The following is a 20496-nucleotide window of genomic DNA, read 5'->3' on the forward strand; positions in this document are numbered from 1 at the left end:
GGTCTGGACGGGTGTTCCGGGTGATTCCACGAGATTTCACAAACTGGCGATGGACGGGAAGAAGACGATTGCGAGCAAATAATTTGCTTGGAAGGAGTTTCTTATCTTATCGTTATGGTTAGTTGCTAATTATCTGAGCCTACACAGGCACGCAGAAGTTGAATGAATCGTGATAAGCGTCCGAAGGAGTGTTAGTAAGCTTGTTTGATGCATGATTTGTTTGGAATCGATCAGTGAAGGTGTTTCCTCGAAAGTAAAAAATAAGATAACATGTCGACTTAGGGTTGATATGTGACACAGACGAAAAGGGCAAGCCATCTGCTTAGAATGTTGTGGAATTCCCATAAACGAGTCAACACAAAGAATGAGGTTGAATGGATATTGAGAAAGGCAACAAACTCCCAACGCCCAGTTCGTCGAATGAACCCACAGAAAAGAATGTTAATGCGTTTTTTCTGTGTTCTTTCTGTTTCTATTTACGATCCACTTTTTTCAAATTGGACTGCATTCAGTCAAAACCTGTTGGATTTTTTTTTTATATTCTTTGTTCTATTGTGCTGCTCATTCCTGCGTAGACGACAGTTGAACCTGTTGTGTAGGTCAAGGAAAGTGGGGTTTTTTAATATAAATAAATATTTAAAGTTGTGGATTGTGATCAAATAGAAATTCATATAAAGACGGGACTGTACACAATAAAAATTTATCGGTACCGACGATATAATTTCGGTATCAACAATAGATCAAATATACCAATATCCATGATATGATACGATGCTCCGTACGCAGCATTTTGGGACCAATATTATACAATATTTTCACATCTGACTTACCTGAGTTACTTCAGGGATGTCAAAAATCCTTGTTTGCGGATGACACAGGCCTCTCCGCCAAATGACGAAGTCTGCGTGTCATCTGTAGTCGATTGCAAAAAAGTTTGGATATTTTTTCTTCAAACTTGCAAAAATGGAAGATTTCTCCTAATGCTTCCAAAACTCAACTAATAATATTCCCACATAAACCAAAAGCTCTTTATTTGAAACCTTCAAATAGACATGTTGTCACGATGAGAGGGATTCCAATAAATTGGTCAGATGAAGTTAAGTATCTAGGGCTCATGCTAGATAAGAATTTAACTTTCAAAAATCACATTGAGGGCATTCAAGCCAAATGTAACAAATATGTAAAATGTCTCTATCCCCTTATTAATAGAAAATCAAAACTTTGTCTTAAGAACAAGCTTTTGATAATCAAACAAAGTTTCAGGCCAGCCATGTTGTATGCTGTACCAATATGGACTAGCTGTTGTAATACCAGGAAGAAAGCTCTACAGAGAATTCAAAATAACATTTTGAAAATGATTTTGAAGCTTCCTCCCTGGTATAGTACCAATGAGTTACATAGAATATCCAATGTTGAAACATTGGAACAAATGTCAAATAAAATAATTAATAATTTCAGGCAAAAATCGTTACAATCTACCGTTTTGACTCATATTCCGAACACTTAAGGCCAACAGTGACTTCAAACACATCTGATGTGCATAAATTACCTGATATTTGCGAAAATTGTTATTTCTTCGCAAAGTCTAACTGTTAGCTGTTGGGTGTGCTGATAAAAATGTTAATTTGAACTTGTTTAGTATTGTTTTTACGTAACAGTAGGGAACAACATTTTGATTCAAATGCCGAACACTATGTTCATTCTGTCTCATATTCCGAACACCTTGATTCAAATTCCGAACAGCACGAATAAATCGTATTCAAACGAATAATTTTGTAATTAAATTTATCTCAGCTAGTCTTACTAACAACGAACTAGAGAATCATCACTACTCCCGAGGTCAAAAAAAGATTGAAATATGTTTAAATTGAATTACAATTTACTGCCATTTCCTTTCGATTCGATGACATATTTCAGCGAAACATTTCAACTAAATCGCCATACAAAAACAGAGTGTTCGGAATATGAATCTGTACGGAATTTAAGACAAAACGGTACTATTGCCACGATTAATGCGTTATATGTTTAGGTTAAGTTAGGTTAACCCTCTAATACCCAACCCCACCTTTAGACGGGGTACACTTTGGAATTTTGTGTATTTTTTCGTAGCTCGGAAATCAAAATGATTTTATTTTTGGCTTATACCTTGACTCATAACACGCATATAAGAAAAGTTTTTTATGACTTTTGAAACTTTTTTGTATTTTTAGAAATTGTTTTAAAAATTGCATTCTTATATAACCTACAAATGCCTGGGCTTCATTTAAAGTGTAATATAAAAAATCGTACCTTTTATATTTTTCTACGATTAACCTATCACAAAAGAAGAGCATGGTGGTATTAAAATCATTTCAAACCTGTTTTTCCGTTAATTACACGGAAAATAAAATACGCTCCGAAAAAAATTAAAAATTTAATATTTTTAAAAATACCGTAACAATTTAAATTTTTATTATTGCCAAAAATCAACAACTAGAAAAGGCTTCAAGAAAAAATGAAAAAAGCTAGGGATGTTCAAAAATAAAAGTTATAAAAATCAAAAACCAAAATTCAAAAATTTGGTAATAAAAATAAATAAATGCCCAAAACGTGTTTAGTACGATTTTAGATAACGAAAAATAATACTTAAATCGAAAATAAAAATGTGGGTATTAGAGGGTTAAGTATATTCAAAGCGTTTCTCAAATTCAATATTCAAGGTAACATTGAAAAAATATATCAGATATTCATCGGGTAGGCTTTCAACAAGCATGACGTTTATATGGAGAAAAACTACCAAATGTATCAATGAATGAAAATCGAATTTAGTACTGTACCATTTAATTCCACTAGAGTTTATATCGTTTGACAGATACGCGTACAGTCGACTTTCCACAACTCGATATTCTATAACTCGATATACTCTATAACTCGATGGATTTTTCGGTCCCTTCCATGCATCGTGCTCTCCATAAGCCTATATTTCTAAAAATATCTCCACTAGTCGATGTCACGTAAGAGGTGAATTTCTCTTCATAACTTGTTCATTTTATTTTTTTTTCTTTTTGGTGGGAGCCACGACTAATTCTTGAATAAATACTTGTAATAAAAGTTGAAAAACATTAAAATGAAAAAAAAATATTGTCAGCAAAAATAACATGATTTTTCGAGCATTGCGAAAAAAGTAGTCAAATAATAATTTGTAAAATACAGAAATTTGTTCCTTCGATTTTAGGATTTTTTCACGTTGGTATATTCTATAACTCGATAATTATATAAGCCGCTGGTCCCTTGAATATCGAGTTATGGAGAGTCGACTGTAGTACGTATTTCTTCAGTGTTGTGTATTAGACTCGACTCGACAAGTCGAGATACGCGTTGATGTCAATTACGTTTGCGGTCGTAGGTGGTTGTGTAGTCGATAAATTTCTGCCGGTTTAACTTGAAGATTTTGTAATCATTTAATATGTATTTGACTGCAAAAAACTAAAAGTAAATTTTTCTTATGTAAATTTTCTAAAGAATAAGTTTTTCAAAGTTGTTAGTTACTCGCATGAACACTGAAGAAGAATGCAGGTGGTAATCTGTCAAAAGATAAGAGATTAGAGCGGAATAAGAAGGTACAACACTCAAATCTACTTTATAATTTCCTTTATTGAAAAATCTACTCAGAATAAAATCTGTTGTAAAACGATGACGGTTATAGCAGTTTAAAACTGAGTTATAGGAACTAGTCTTTACCCAGAAAATCAGCTGTGAAAGTTATTAGGGATATTGTATCTTATTCTATAGTATTAAAAATATTTATGGGAAGAAGGCCACACATTTGTAAATTCTGCGCTGGTTCCCATAGTCGATGGTCGACTGATAGAATCTGGAAATGTTTGTATTTAGTATCTAATCGAAAAGCAAATACTCACGCCAATTTGGTGCATGATGTCAGATATTTGCATACATACATAGTATGCCTCAAGCATACAAGATCTTCATTTCATTACGTAATTTGATCTTAATTGTTTAAAAAAAAGTTCAACGTTTGAATACAACGGTATGTTATTATGTCAATATGTAAGAATCAATTGATTTCCTTGCCAGAATTTCAATAGCACTGAGAACAAAACTATTTAGCATAATGTTTTGCTCGATTTTTCAAGTAAAATACATTTAAACATGTTTTTCATTGCAATTAACGTTTTGTGGTGTCTAATAGGATTAAAATCCTTTACAATCATCATTCGATCATGATTGAATGAAGCAGATGTTGACCAGTTTCAAAGTTACCTCAGATCTTTCAACTACAATCGATAATTGAGATATGAGCACCGTAAAATAGGGAAACTTCGATAGTATTTCACAAGAGGATGTTGATTCCAACTCAGTTTTTATGATTCCAGCATAAACTTTAAGAATTGCAATAAAAGCTTTTACAGATTTCAATGTGCACATGTCCTACACTACCCATCATAAGTATGGAATCGCGTATTGCAACACTCATACTGAATATTGTAGCACCCTGAAAAGTTTAGCATCACCTAAAATGAATATTATCTCATGATTCTGAGGTGCTAGATCACTATTTTTGAGATCATCTCTATAGATACGTCTTTGATGATGATGATGATGTGATTTTTCATTAGTGTTGAAAAAACTTTTACCGCTGAATTTTATTGCCCATAACTGCATATTTGTAACATTCGACAAAAGTAGGCATTGAGTAAATGGAATACCAAGTGCGCATTTTATGGCAGTATGGGAGAAAACTAAAATTAATTTCTATAAATTACCAGAAACTCAAAAGTGCTTATTTAAGGCTGATATTTTGTATAACTCATATCGCAAACTAGGTGAATAGTCAGAAAATAATTCTGATAGAAATTTCATTGCTATTACATTATGAGACTCATTTATAATCTCAGTGTGACTGTTATGCGGTTATAATTACCAATGTGACAAAACAACTTGGTATTTTTTCGAATTTTCTTGAACAATCTCAAAGATTTTAGTAAGTTGACCGAAAGTATTTATCATTTAATGACTCTCCATGGTATTAACTCCAATTTGTCAAAAATGTCGAATGTGACTGTTATGCAGTTATGGGCAGTTTAGGTGATGCTAAACTTAAAAGTGCTGCAATACTCGGTATTGCAACGATTCCACACTTTTGGTGGGTAGTGTAAGTTCGGACCTACTTGATGCTAGAATGATACAAATTAAGCTTGAAAGTAGATACATTCAAAGATATTGATACAGTCAACTCTCCATAACTTGATATTGAAGGGACCATCGAGTTAGGGAGGTATCGAGTAAGAGGATACAGAACCAATGCAAAGGCGATTCAAGGGACCATCGAGCCATGAAAACCAATTGTTACTAAGGTTCTCTAACTCGATATCGAGATACCGAATTTCGAGTAAGGGAGAGTTGACTGTATGTCATAGATTATTTGCATTCAACCTGGTAAAACCGAGACTCACCAAAACTGTTTATAGAAAATGCTTATCTCTATTTTGGCGCACCGGACTTCCTGTTCTTAATCTGGGTCAATCCCAAATGAATCATGTTCACGCTCGTTCTTCAGTCCGAATGTAGAATGAAGCTGTGCATTTAAGAAAAATGAAAGTAGTTTAGATTTCTTTCTTCTATCGGTGCGCTACCTGACATCAAGCAAGACTACCCGAATGATCTTCCGTATAGGAAACTGCTACCTCATTATTTTTAGAGCAATCGAAGACGATAAGATATGTAAACGGAAATGTTGTAAACAGTAAACATAAGGAAATTCCGTTCACTGCACAATACAAAATGAGAAAATCGGCTCAAAGCGGAACACCTTATCTACGCATCTTCTGCGATTGGGTTATCAATATCAGATCATCATACCAAAGACAAATTAAAGACCTCCATGTCCCTTGCAGTTGCCTAAAATTTTATGGCTCACATGGTAATCTAGAATGCCGTGAAAAGTGTACTGCGATCTGTCAAACGTGGGTACCTTTTGCACTACCGAGGGACCAAATGCAGTACTAGAAGTGGTACTCAAGCTGAGCCCGAGTGCGACGGACCTGATCATACTCTTATGGGAGAGGCATCAAACCAAGACCCATGAAGATGGCTTAATTACATCTAATGTTGTTTATCGTCTTTTCAACGGGCATCGGTCCCACCTTTCGTATAGGAATAAGGATTGGCGGTTGTCCTCAGACCGATTGGAATTCGCCCACGTTGTGCAACATCTACCTTCCAGTCGAATGCACCCCACCGGTAAATGGAATAACCTGAACCTGAAGTCAAAGATCCGGTTCTTGCATCACGAAGGAACGACCGCGAGCAAAAGCATAGGTAGATGGTAGAATCGAGCAAGCATCGAATACATAAAAGAGGTTCAACAGAATCGGAATGGAGTGCATCGTTCGACTCAGTCTGGCGCTCTTCGAAGCTCACGGTAAACATGTTTCACACATTTGCGGGAGATTGCAGAGCCGAACTCTTTCTAGACACAAGTTCGAAATCGTCTAGCGATTACCTTGGGAAGCTTTTTACTTCCTTCGGTTTCTCAGCAAGTCTAGTATCATTTTTAGCTAGAAAAGTTGATGTTTGTCTATGTGTGAAACATACTTAGCGTGTCACCTCGATTATATTGTACTGTTTTCTTTTGTGACTTCGTCCGGAGCATTGGAAGTTGCGCCGGCAGTTCATAAATTAGGTAGCTGTATGCATCCAGTGAGCCCGGACTATATATCGGTCGTTCGTCTTCCACCGCGTCGTGGCATTGCCTTTTGTTATCGAGTTTATTTTCGTTTCACCACAATCTGTTTGGCCTTGTTGTTGCTTGCTTGCTTGCTAATGCTGCCTGAGACTTGGAACATTTCAAATGTTTACGCACTGCGCATAGATCTATCGAAGAATATCAGTCTTTTAGAAAGATGCATAATTCAAAGCTTGTCCAAAATACTCCATTAGGGTGATGTGCTAGTGTCCATCGTATTAGGCATTGATCAGTGAGAACTGCAATTTTCCTAGTATTGCAGTGAATTATGCTGATACAAACCGATGCCAAACAATTCTTTCTCAAAACGGCTTTAGCATTGTAAAATAAGATATGAGATAAATCTTGATCTGTTTTTGGAAATAATGCAAAAAAAATGCATCTTGCCGTATTCTCAATCCGTCGTATCATTTTTATTTCTGTCGCAATAAGTTTCCTGATTCGTCTCACAACTTACGGCTTACTGTGATATATTGAGTGGTCAAAACACAACATATCAACGCTATATTAAAATGTTTTACTAGAGAATATAGATCTACGGGCATCTCTCTCCATTCCTTCAGCATGATGGAATATACTAATTTCCTTTAAAATTCATTGTTCGTCATCAAAATTCAGCCGTATGAACACAATTTCTTTTGACCGTACAATTATGGCATTTGCTCACAGTGCAGCGAAAACAACACAATCAAAGGAACCGTATTTTTACGTCGAGCATCGCGCACAAGCTTTTTTTCTCAGTACGACGGATTGAACTTTGTTTACATTCTCAATTTTGCGCGGTCGTTGAGGAAATTTCATAAAATTTTGTGAATTATAGAACTTTTACGGCGTGTGATTGGAATGAAATCCTTCAGCTTCACTGTAGTACGAAGTACGAAGGTTCTCCATAGTGAAAATAAGTGCCTGGCAAAGTAAGTCACATAGGGGGGCGGGAAGAAACTTATATCATAAAGTGGTGTGACTGGTGTCTATCGTTAAGCATTTCTTTCGAATCGTGTTCGTCCATCCGATTTCGGTGAAGAAGTGTAAAGTGAATAATTGAACTGAAGTTATTTATCGAAATACAGTAGTTTTATTGCATTTTTGGTGTACAAGTGTACACACCATGACAGCATTCACAAAAATACACTTGGAAACTAAAACTTTGCTGCAGGTAAGTTGGAATACCCGCCGTAGTGGAACATTTTCAATTTGATACGACGAATAATAGCGCTTACGACGAAGTAGAACGAACCCCTAGTTACTTAAAATATTTTGAGCATACATATAAGTGTGTCCTGTAATGAGTACCGTAATTATGTACAAGATTGAGCTGAATTTCGATATGTTCTGAGTATTATGATCATTTCAATTCAATGTTGTTGCCTACAAAACTTATAGAAATTCAAATCATTTTTTAGTAAATATTGAACGTAGAATATAGGGAGACTTACGGCTTCGGCACCATTAGACTATTATCGGCAATCAAATTTCAAACACCAAATACACAGTATTTTTCTATCGAAACACACCAGCGAAAATATTCAGATGATACTTTGCTCGGTCAGCTTCCCGCTGACGAGATTTCCGAGACGGAACGAACAATGTTGCTAGAGATGTCCTCAATTCAAACGAACAAGCCTCAAATGCGACTGGTTTGGAGCTGACGAACAGATTCGCTTGCAGCGCTTATGGGAAAGTTGCCGAAGAGAATGAAGCTGCCGACAATAGTCACACTGACAAGAGATGTTCGCAGCATTGTAAAAGAATTTCCAGAGAGATTTCAACAAGAGTCTGTTGGTGTCAATCGATAGATGATTGAGCAGTGCATGAATGTAAACAAACAAACACGTAATTTGGCTGCTGATGTCAGAGAAAATTACAAAAGAAGCGCGCCATCGGCTTAGACTGCCGAGAATACGTTAGTTTCCCTATGTACCGATTTTTTATTTCAAAACTTGAAACCTCTATCCGATGAATTCATAAAGAACCAATCCAAAAAAAATGAAACTATATTGTCATAGGTCTGATATTTCCGTTCGAGTAAATGAGAAAAATGTCATATTTAAAGGATTATTTCTCTAGTGGTGGTAAGCTCCATCGAAGTTAATAAGCCAATCGCGTATTATCCTCGATTTTACTATAATACGCGATTGGCGTATTAACTTCGATGGAGCTTACCACCATAGTTGTGAATACATCATTAAAGAGACGCTGTTGCGGGAACAAAGAGGGGGGCTTTCGACCGAATTCTATTGAGCAGCTCGCAAACTCCGTGATGTGGGTGCGAATCAGCTGTAAGGTGGAATAGTTCATTTTATTAATTAATTCAGTTCACTATAGTGAAATTCAACTTACAAATTTCGGTGTTGAGGTTCAAATATCTTATGAAATAGCCCATTGCCTCGATGATCGTACAGTATACAAATCTGTGATGTAATTTTAGGTTAGCTTTAAGAAAACTAGATTTAACGAAACTAACTGTGATAACTTACTGTGATACAATAGTTGATAAAGTTTAGATGTAATGATCGTGTTACATATTTAACCATTCGCAAAGATTTTAGATAATTAGGGGAAATTCAATAATTTAACTAAGCTTCTTATAGCACATTCACGCTCTAGGTTCCATGAGTTTCAAATGTCCAAGTGAGAGATCGTTTAGCTCCGTTGGAACAATCAATATAATACGAAGACAATACGGCGAGGCAGTGTTGGCAGCAACCAGGCTTGATAATTCTCCTCAACATCATCAGAGTTCGGTGACATACTCTAGAGCAGCGTGCTGCCAGTGCCTCTTTGCGAGGGAGCCAAAATATGCTAAGCAGCGAGGCAACGAAAAATGAGCGAGGAAGATGCAGCACAAAAAAAAAGCCGAGTTAAATTCCATCAAAAAAGGGTGCTCTCAAAACTCCCCGAGGACTGTCTGTTCGGGCGGCAGACTCGAGAGTTCGTTTGAAGTGTGAGTGATGGTGAGCATCGCAACGAGAGAGAGAGAGTGTCTGAAAAAATCCTCGCATTTTTCTGCACTCTCACTCGAATCGCTTGAGGATCTGTGTTAAAAATTTTGAGTTTATTTTTTTCTCCTCAGAAAAACGGCAAAATCGCCTCCTCTTTGCATCGCAGAGGAGTTTCTATCAAGCCTGGCAGCAACAGACGCATTATTACACGCATTAGTTCGAAATTAGGAATTACGACATTTTTAATTTTTCGACTTGATTTTCCCTTAATACGGCTTTATGTATTTCGAAACTATTGGCAATTTCTCAATGCATCCTCTAGACGAAATGTTCCTCACACAAAAAAGCACGACTTTTGTGTGAGAAACATTTTTTTAACGTTTTAAGGTTAAAGGCATTTTTTACATTTGTTGGTTGTCTGTTTCACACAAAAATATTCACCTAACCAACACATGCACAAAAATGTTCACCTAACCATTGCTGAACATGTAGATAAGCAAAAAACGGTATTTCTTCTTGTTTTGGTCATAGGTAACACTTCAAACACTGGGCTGACACGAAAAGTGAGAGTTGAGCACCTGTTTTGTGTACAAAATACAAGAGCACGAACACTAAAGTTTCAATAGCCAAAAGAGAAAAAAAGAACCGTTTGTAGTTTATCAACATGTTCAGCAAAGTTGCTTGTGTTGGTTAGGTGAATATTTTTGTGTGAAACAGACAACCAACAAATGTAAAAAATGCCTTTTTTGGAGTTTTCGTATTTCTGATGAAGACTATCATGCCAAAATATAAATTGTTTTGAATTATTACCAAAAAATGTGAAAAGCTGCCAATTTTTCGGAGTTTACATTTTTTCACATGTTCACGAGAAATGTGCCCCTTTTTGTGAAGAACATATCGTCCAAAGATTGTATTGAGGAATTCACAATAGTTTATGAAATATATGCCTAATAAGGAAAAATTGAAAACGGCGTAACTTTAAATTTTGAAATATTCTTTTAAACCCTAAGAAATAAGGATTTCTTTGCTAGTATGAGTGTGTACTTTCAAGAACTGCAGTCAGTATTTGGTTTGCATACTAAAAAAATACTAAAATTTGAATAATAGAGATTAAATTTCGAATTGAATATGTACCAACAATACAGTACAAAAAAAATTAACAACAGACATTATCGCTTCTAATCTTTCCAATTTCTTGATTTTTGCCGCATACAAAAACAATTAAAACCGGCTGACATCATTATCCTTCGCCTTTGATTTGACTTTTGAAATATTCTGATTTTCTCTTTCTACTATAAAAAATATGTAACATTAGAATACTTTTTCACATTTATTGATATTTAATGTCAAATATTTAAAAATACTATCAATACCATTGCATTTGCATTAATAGACGTATTCGAATCTAACCATTAAGGGGATTTGTGAATTATCTTGCATTTGGATGGTAAATATTGAGTACAGAATTAATCAAAACATTTGCAACTTTATCGTTTTTACACAGAATGTTCGAATTGGATCTAAGTTATTTAAACATTATTTTGATGACATTTTTAAAATACCGTTCAAAATACAACGGTTTGAGTTTTGATAGTGTTTGAGACGAAAACATATAAGGTGACTTGTTGTGTTTACGGCAGCTTTGTCTTGACTTTTGAGTGTTTTCAAACCTAATGGGCTCAAAGTTTGCACCAATACTTTTAGTATATAAGCGCATCTTACTGCCGAATATCAGAGGATTTGGTCGACTAAAATTCTTCATGATGAAGAGAACAAATCGGTCGAAAATACTTAAACTTCCTTGAAAGACAAAATTTCAATAAAATCTTAATGACCAACACTAAAACTAAATCTTTTAAGCAATATTTTATGAAATTATAGAACAGAAAGTTTACTCAAGTAACCAGAACTTGTTTTTTTATTAATATATGAATACAAGTTGGTTGTAAGAAGCACATATAGCTTTCGGATCCGCTTGGAATCCAACCTCCAAGAATACAATAAAACTTCAAGAGCACTAATCTTATGAAGGAAGCATCCAACAGAAGTGTACTTATTATTTTGGGTTCGTGCACTAGTAGAAAGCTTAAAATAAGAAGATCAGCATCGTTTGTCCACTATTTTTTTCAGACTACAGTGAGGACCCGATTTTTTCAGCCCCTCGATGAATTTTAGGCTGACAAAATGGGAACCTGACAAAATCGGGTAATTTTATTTTGTTCCTGTTTTTTATTTTTTATTTTGATGTGTTAATAATTGCTTGTAAACCACGTCAAGAACCTACATGAACTTTAAAGGGGGCGATGGACATGGGCGTAGCCAGGATTTTTATCAGGGTGGGGAAAATAACGATTCTTAACATATCATTAACGATTTTCACCCCAAAACGATCATTATACACTACCTCTGCACCCTTTTTGTATGAAACATACCAGATATAAATTCTATTTTATTATAGTGAATTCTAAACGCTTTTCAGTCTTGAATGACGGGTCCATTTAAGGGGGCAGAAACCGTCATTGATTTCAGAATTTTCGAAAGCAGTTTTTTCCTTCGAAATCAAGAAAATTTTCATGAAAATGTGTTCAGTGTATTCTTTTCTCCCCCTGAACCACAGTGAACACATTTTCACCGAATAATTTTCAGTTTTGAACAGAAAAACTGCTTTTGTAGTTTCGATGACATCCTGCCCCTTAAAGTCTTGGAGATTTACCCACTGGAAAAAAACTGAAGAATCGGTTCGTTGTGGTCCCTTTGGTCGGCAATTTTGCTCTGGCCAGTAAGACAAACGGAATCAACCTGAGTTCCTAGTTATACATGATCGTTGAATTATCGAAGAATGTCTCTTAGAAAACCAAAATTTTTCACATTAAAATTTCTCTAATGTTTGTAGAAACTCCTTCGAAATATCATAAATAATTGCTTCGAAGCCCTCTTGGAATTCTTTCAAGCATAATTCAAAAATGTTTCATCCGGAGATTTAGAGATACATTATCCCAAACATTATTTTAAAACTCATCTCATGATGATCTCATGAAATGTGCATATCTCGTTCAATATAAGCCGAGATTTGGCAAACTAAATTAAGTTTTTATGGAAGAATTCTATGATGCATTCAATTTAAAATTTGGTTGAGGAATCTCTGGAGAAATTAGATGTACTCTCAGAAACAATTTATGGAAACACGTTTAAGAAATATCTAAGGAGTAAAATTAAATCCCGAAAAGAATTCCTTACGAAAAAAGAGGAGTTTTCCCTAATAACTTTAACCTTAGTAAGGACCTTGGGTCTTTTTCGACCCATTTCAAAATTCAAATCAATGTAACTTTTGATTGAAATAACCTAGCAATTTGAAACTTTCTGACAATTATTTTTTTGTGGGAAATTTTGTTTTTGCGGAAACAAAAGTTTTGAATGACCCCTAGGGGAACTTCCATAAAAAAAGTTACAAATTGTGACTTAGGGTCGTTTTCGACCCGAAAATTCAAACAGCTCGCAAAAATCAGTGTGTTGACCGAATTTAGTTCTGTTGGGCTTAAATGAAGGGCACACATGTCTAGTTTCTGAAACCCTCCCGGAGATCCGGATTTGGTCACTGTGGCCACCGGGAACCTGCTACATATGAAAAAAGTCCCTTTAGAGACCCTTACTTTGACGACCTGTAGTTTCGTAACTAAACAAGTGATCTGAACCGTCCTCATATTGTTGAACAGGTATTCACGTGGACTGTGAATAGAGATTCTCAAATCACTTAGTTATTCATACCCGGTTCCGGAAACCCGGAACATCCGAAAAGTAAGTTTCCATCGCAGTTCTGTATATGTAATTCACATCGGCACTATTCGGTTGATGGATATTTTGGCATAATTTTTTTCTGTAATAAGGAACCAATAACCGGCGCACATTCCCTGAGAAATTAGGTCCAGTATGGTCCATGCGGAACCGGTTCCTGGAGTCCCGGAAGGTGGCCAATTTGGACAATTCGATTAAATTACTCAGATTTGAACCCCAAAACCAAATTAATTGTGTCCAATTCTTTACGATTTTTTATGTTTGGATGTATTTTGCCAAAAGAATGAATGGATGGTTATTCTGGTCCTTTTGGAGCACCGGAATGGCCACCGGGAAACCCGTAATATGGGACCACAAAGTTTTAGCACCAAAAGTAGGCATGCGACGGCTCAATCTTCATGATTTTGCATTCCTGTGACTCTGCTAGTTCAATTATTGTTGAATGACCACTTTGGTTCTACTAGCCCACCGAAATAACCCAGGAATGGCCACCGGAAATACCCGTATTATGGGACATTTCAGTTTTTGCACCAAAGCTAGGCATGCGACGGCTCATTCTTCATGATTTTGATTACCTGTGACTTTGCTAGTTCAATTATTGGTGAATGACCACTTCGGTTTTCTGGCCCGCCCACATAACCCAGGAATGGCCACCGGAGATACCCGTATTGTGAGACATTTCAGTTTTTCTACCACAACCAGGCATGCGACGGCTCAATTTTCATGGTTTCGAATACCTGTGATTCTGCTAGTTCAATAATTGTTGAATGACCACTTTGGTTCTTTTGGCCCATCGAAAAAACCCAGGAATGACCACCGGAAAAGTTTTGTACCAAAACTAGGCATGCGACGGCTCAATCTTAATGATTTTGAATACCTGTGACTTTGCTAGTTCAATTATTGATATATGACCACTTTGGTTCTTCTGGCCCACCGAAATAACCCAGGAATGGCCACCGGAGATACCCGTATTGTGAGACATTTTAGTTTTTGTACCAAAACTAGGCATGCAACGGCTCAATCTTCATGATTTTGAATACCTGTGACTTTGCTAGTTCAATCATTGATGAATGACCACTTTGGTTCTTCTGGCCTACCCAAATAACCCAAGAATGGCCACCAGAGATACCCATATTGTGAGACATTTCAGTTTTTGTACCAAAACTAGGCATGCGACGGCTTAATCTTTATTGTTTTGAATACCTTTGTGGAATTTACGGCTACGCAGTCTTGGTGGAATGGTTAAAACGAGTTTTATTTCAACCCAACGTTTCGACACGGGGATTGTGTCTTCCTCAGGGGACAAATTAATCTCCCCTGAGGAAGTCACAATCCCCGTATCGAAACGTTTGGTTGAAATAAAACTCGTTTTAATCATTCCAAGACTGCGTAGCCGTAAATTCCACAATTAAAATATACAGTCGATTGCTCCACAAAGTTTTGAATACCTGTGCCTTTTCTAGTTCAATTATAGATGTATGATCATTCTGCCTAATTGTGACCGAAAATAAAACCTGAAGTTCGCAGACACAAAAGTCAATTTGGACATATTGAGATATAAAATTTGTGAAAAACAATGAAATCGTTTTGGTGAGCTTCGATCCCACGACCCCCAATACGCTAGACTGGGCGCGTTAATCAACTACGCCACAGAACGGGTAACGATTCTACAGCAGAGGCGTCGCGTCCACATGTGCAACATGTGCACTGCACAGGTGGCAAATCGTTCATCATAACTACCTACAATTTCTACTATTATTGAAGTACGATTCTTTAATTCTCTCAATAAAATTTAGCCTATTTCAATTATCTTTATCATTGATCATCGCAATTTTCACCTTTCAAAATATTTGTTGTTATTCAAATTAAATGCAAAAGCTGTTTGGTGCGGCGCGAGATCTGTGCCCTAATTTTCCCTACGCGCTCAGTGCGATGCATGCTACGCAACACTTTGTTCCACGCTACACGTTGCTGCTGTGACGATGAAACCCAACGTGTGCACTCTCATCGGGAGACGCGTTACCTTTCGTCGTACACACAATCCTGTGTATGTGGTAGAATGTTTTTTGCACTACAAATGCCAGTGTGTAAGTAGCCAAAGCGTTAACTTTGGCCGGTGCACAGTCTTGCCACATCAATCTGTGCGAGCGTGCGGTGGGAAGACAAGAGACAAAATCAATCCACGAGAGAGATCCATTTTGCTTGCTCTCTTTTTTCCTTCGCGCTTTCAACATCACCACGCTTGTGGTGTGAAGTACTGGCGTGATTTTTTAGACGGCTGACAGTAAGAAGTTTCTGTAAGTTTGAGACTCGAGGCCCGCGCGTTTTTTTTTGTACAATACTGGTTAAGAACCTCGCTTCCAGCATACAGTATTACGGTGCGGCCATAGTAACGCGTCCGCGTCCGCGAACGCGATGCGATCAAAGGATTTCCTGTTGTTGATATTCTGCTTTGCGGGCTCGCACACGCGCACGCGTCGCTCGACGCGTTTACTATGGCAGCGCCCTTAGCGCGGTGGTACTTGTGATGGTCAATCAGAAGACAATCAGAAAATGAATTCAAAAGCGGTCATGCCCTCCGTACCGTCGTCGTCAGTATAACGCTTGTGGTGTGGTTTAAAAGCGAGCAATTTTCTTGATGCGTGCACCAAGTACACGAAGCGAACGATCTTGTATTAATTCTATGTAAAAATATGTGGGTTATGATCACTAACTCTATATTGCAATATTAGTTAGAATCCAATGCTTTATAAATCGAAACTGATGACCCGTATAATTTGAATTATTTTCATATGCAATTTTACAATTTCCCCATAATGATGACTAATTGTTAAAATTGAAAAAGTGAAACAATAAAACTAAACAACCCGATTAGCATCTGCAATCATAAATATTTTTAATCAACTGAAAGACTAGAAAAAAATTATATTTGAAAACGAATGTTAGTAAAGATTGATTATACATTTTATTACCTTAGAAAAAAAAAAATGGTTTGAATCCAAGGTGTACCTAATAATAACATATATAAAATAACACTAATGTTGTTTCCGTTTTTAGGAACTGGGTCGGTTATCAGCACATAAATAAACCAACGTCAAGCAAATTGTAGTTCGGTCGAACTTGAATCGGGTTGGGGTTGAAACTGTGGTTCAGAACAAGTTGCGCCAGTTTCAACCCAGGTTCAAAAACAAATTCGACATAAATTAGAAGTGCACAGGTTGATAATTAGGCCACGCGACGCCTCTGTTCTACAGCGTAGTTGCCCAACCTGAAACCTGAGGAAATGATTGGATTTATACTTATTATTGTGTGAGAAAAGTCACATGCCCTAAAAACAAGGAAGATTGAGCCGTCGCATGCCTAGCTATGGTACAAAAACTAATGTACCCCACGACATGGGTTTCTTCGATGGACATTCCTGGGTTATTCCAGTGACAGCATAGGACCAGACTAGCCATCCATTCATTATTATGTGAGATGGATGACGTGCTCAGAAAATTTGGGAAATTGAGCCGTCACATGTCTAGTTTTGGAACTAAATCTGAAATGTCCCACAATAGAGATAAGACCGGTGGTCATTCCTGGGGGTTTTCGGTGGTAACAATTATCCAGAGTGGTCATTCACTTATAATTGAACTAGAAGAGTCACAAGTATTGTTAATCATGAAGAATGAGCCATCGCATGCCTAGTTTCGATACAACAACTTAAATATAGCACAGTACGGGTATCTAAGATGTAGTTCTTGGGTTATTTTGGTAGTGAAGAAGAATCAAAGCGGTAATTTATCTATAATTGAACTTGAAAAGTCACAGGTAATCAAAATCATGAAAATTGAGCTGAAGTATACCTAGTTTTGGTAAAAACCTGAAATGTCCCACAATACGGGTATCTCCATTGGTCATTCCTGAATTAGTTCGGTGGTCCCGAAGAGCCAGTGCACAATGGTCCGAATCAACAATTTGACCGGAAAAAAATGTTTGCTCTGTTCTCATCGATTTTAGACGTTCGATGTCTTCAGAGAAGTTATTCGTACCGTCGGACGGGGCTACTTTGGACACTCACCTTTTGTATTTATTAGCAGCGTAAATATTAATCTGAGCAATTTTGTGTCTTCTGCACTTTTATTAACCAATATATGCTCTACCACTAGGCATGATTTTTTCTTGGAACAACATCAACAATAACAGGATAAACAAGAAAACATTTCAAAAAAGCCCGAATAAATATTCACAAGGTATAAAACATTGGATATACAAACATTGTTTGAATTTTACCCATGTCGTGGAAACTTATTGGGAGCATCACAAAACTATCGAATCGTCATGTTTCATGAAAATCTTGTGATTTGTTTTGCTTAAAATTGTTGTTTTATTAAAATAATTGATCAAAGGTCTTATTTTTGCGACTTTTATCATATTATAATGTTTTGGTTTGTGTATTTTACAACATAAAAAAATAAAATAAATGTTTGAAAAAGTGAATAGACATAAAACACACATATTTCAATACGTACCAATGCCAAATTTACAACATAATCTCAAAAAAACTATTTTTCGTCATATTTTACATGAATTTGTAGTACAGAACAGTTGCATCCTTCAAATGCTTAAATTAAACTACTCTTAAGCCAGCTCTAAACTGCTAAGAAGCTAAAAGCATATTACAAAAGCAAACTTACTTCTTTACGATCTTGATAAACTTTAATTCATAGTTGCGTTTTTAATGAAAATTACTTACTGGTATTAAATTAGTTACCGGTATTAATGTGATCCTTCAACATATCGTTCATATAGCAGTAAGAATAGAAAAAAAAGAGTTTTTGTACATAACTCATTTATCATCACAGTACCTAGTAGTTACGTCGTTCGTTTATGTCAACTTGAAAATCGAGCATTCTAGCTTTGCAATTTTCTACATTAAGTTTATCAATGAAAAACGTTCAATAACATCACAGTGGACGACAATCTATTGAATCAGTTTGAAAGTTATAAGGAAAAATCATTTCATTTGCAAATTGTGAAAATGTCCAAAGTAGCCCCTTTTTTGTCTTGAAGGACACACTTTTTTCGCTGTTCAAGCATTTTTGTTATTTCTTGATGGATTTGCCTTATATTTTGCACATTTGTTAGGTACATATACAACTTAAATATAGGCAAAAATTATCAACATCTATCCATAATTCTAAGAGTTACAAATCCTCAAAGTTAAAGAATGTGGAAATAATATCAAAAGAAGCCCCGTTTGACGGTAATTGAGTTTTGCATCTTCTAAGAGAAAAGATGAATAGGGTGGCCCTCAGTCAAATTTAAAATCACAAACTTGCGATGTTCAGCAAAAATGTGTATCATTACTTCCTCTGCAACTCTTCTGAAGACCGCATTCACGTAGAACTGCAAATAAAGAAGATAGACCAAAATAACTGATTTTTCGGGTCCACCCTTCGTTAAAACTTTCAAAATCAATTGACTTAGCTAAAATAAAGAGTTAGATCAAAAGTGTCTTCGACAAAGTTGTTCAAAATAACATTTTTTAAAAGTTTGGCGGAAGAGCGCAGCCATAAATTTCATCAAACAAAATAGATTGAGTCAAAATTTAAACTTAATTGAGGGACACACTATTCGACATTTTTCTTAAAAGATGCAAAACTCAATTACGAATAACTTCTCTGAAGACAACGAACGTCTAAAAGTGAATAGAACAGAGAAAACACTTTTTTCCGGCTAGATTGTCGATTCGGACCATTCAGTTATAATTGAACTAGTAAAGTCATAGGTATTTAAAATCATAAAGAATAAACCGTCGCATGCCTAGTTTTTGCACAACAAATTATATATCCCACAATACAGGTATCTCCAGTGGTCATTCCTGGGTTATTTCGGTGGTCCAGAAGAACCAAAGTCATCAATAATTGAAATATCAAAGTCACAGGTATTCAAAATCATGAAGAATGAGCCGTCGCATGCCTAGTTTTGGTACAAAAACTGAAATGTCTCACAATACGGGTATCTCCGGTGGCCATTCCTGGGTTATTTAGGTGGGCCAGAAGAACCAAAGTGGTCATTCATCAATAATTGAACTAGCAAAGTCACAGGTATTCAAAATCATAAAGAATAAACCGTTGCATGCCTAGTTTTTGCACAACAAATTAACTATCCCACAATACGGGTATCTCCAGTGGTCATTCCTGGGTTATTTCGGTGGTCCAGAAGAACCAAAGTCATCAATAATTGAAATATCAAAGTCACAGGTATTCAAAATCATGAAGAATGAGCCGTCGCATGCCTAGCTTTGGTATAAAAACTGGAATGTCCCACAATACGGGTATCTCTGGTGGTCATTCCTGGGTTATTTCGGTGGGCAAAAAGAACCAAAGTGGTCATTCAACAATAATTGAACTAGTAGAATCACAGGTATTCGAAACCATGAAAATTGAGCCGTCGCATGCCTATGTTGGTATAAAAACTGAAATGTCCCACAATAAGGGTATCTCCGGTGGTCACTCCTGGGTTATTTCGTGGTAACAATGAGCCAGAGTGGTCATTCATCTAAAATTGAACTAGCAAAGTCACAGGTAATCAAAATCATGAAGAATGAGCCGTCGCATGCCTAGCTTTGGTGCAAAAACTGAAATGTCCCATAATACGGGTATTTCCGGTGGCCATTCCTGAGTTATTTCGGTGGGCTAGTAGAACCAGAGGCGTCGCGTGGCCTAATTATCAACCTGTGCACTTCTAATTTATGTCGAATTTGTTTTTGAACCTGGGTTGAAACTGGCGCAACTTGTTCTGAACCACAGTTTCAACCCCAACCCGATTCAAGTTCGACCGAACTACAATTTGCTTGACGTTGGTTTATTTATGTGCTGATAACCGACCCAGTTCCTAAAAACGGAAACAACATTAGTGTTATTTTATATATGTTATTATTAGGTACACCTTGGATTCAAACCATTTTTTTTTTCTAAGGTAATAAAATGTATAATCAATCTTTACTAACATTCGTTTTCAAATATAATT

At 36.3% G+C, this 20496-nt stretch overlaps 1 protein-coding gene across 3 annotated transcripts in view; it reads right to left on the reverse strand.

Annotated features, from left to right (window-relative positions):
* The window catches only part of LOC5570275 (protein draper), a 101927-nt gene that overhangs the window by 73714 nt on the left and 7717 nt on the right, over nucleotides 1–20496 (reverse strand). The gene's annotated exons all lie outside the window — the stretch shown is intronic.

Source organism: Aedes aegypti, chromosome 2 (genome assembly GCF_002204515.2).
Source record: "Aedes aegypti strain LVP_AGWG chromosome 2, AaegL5.0 Primary Assembly, whole genome shotgun sequence".
NCBI classification, from domain to species: domain Eukaryota; kingdom Metazoa; phylum Arthropoda; class Insecta; order Diptera; family Culicidae; genus Aedes; species Aedes aegypti.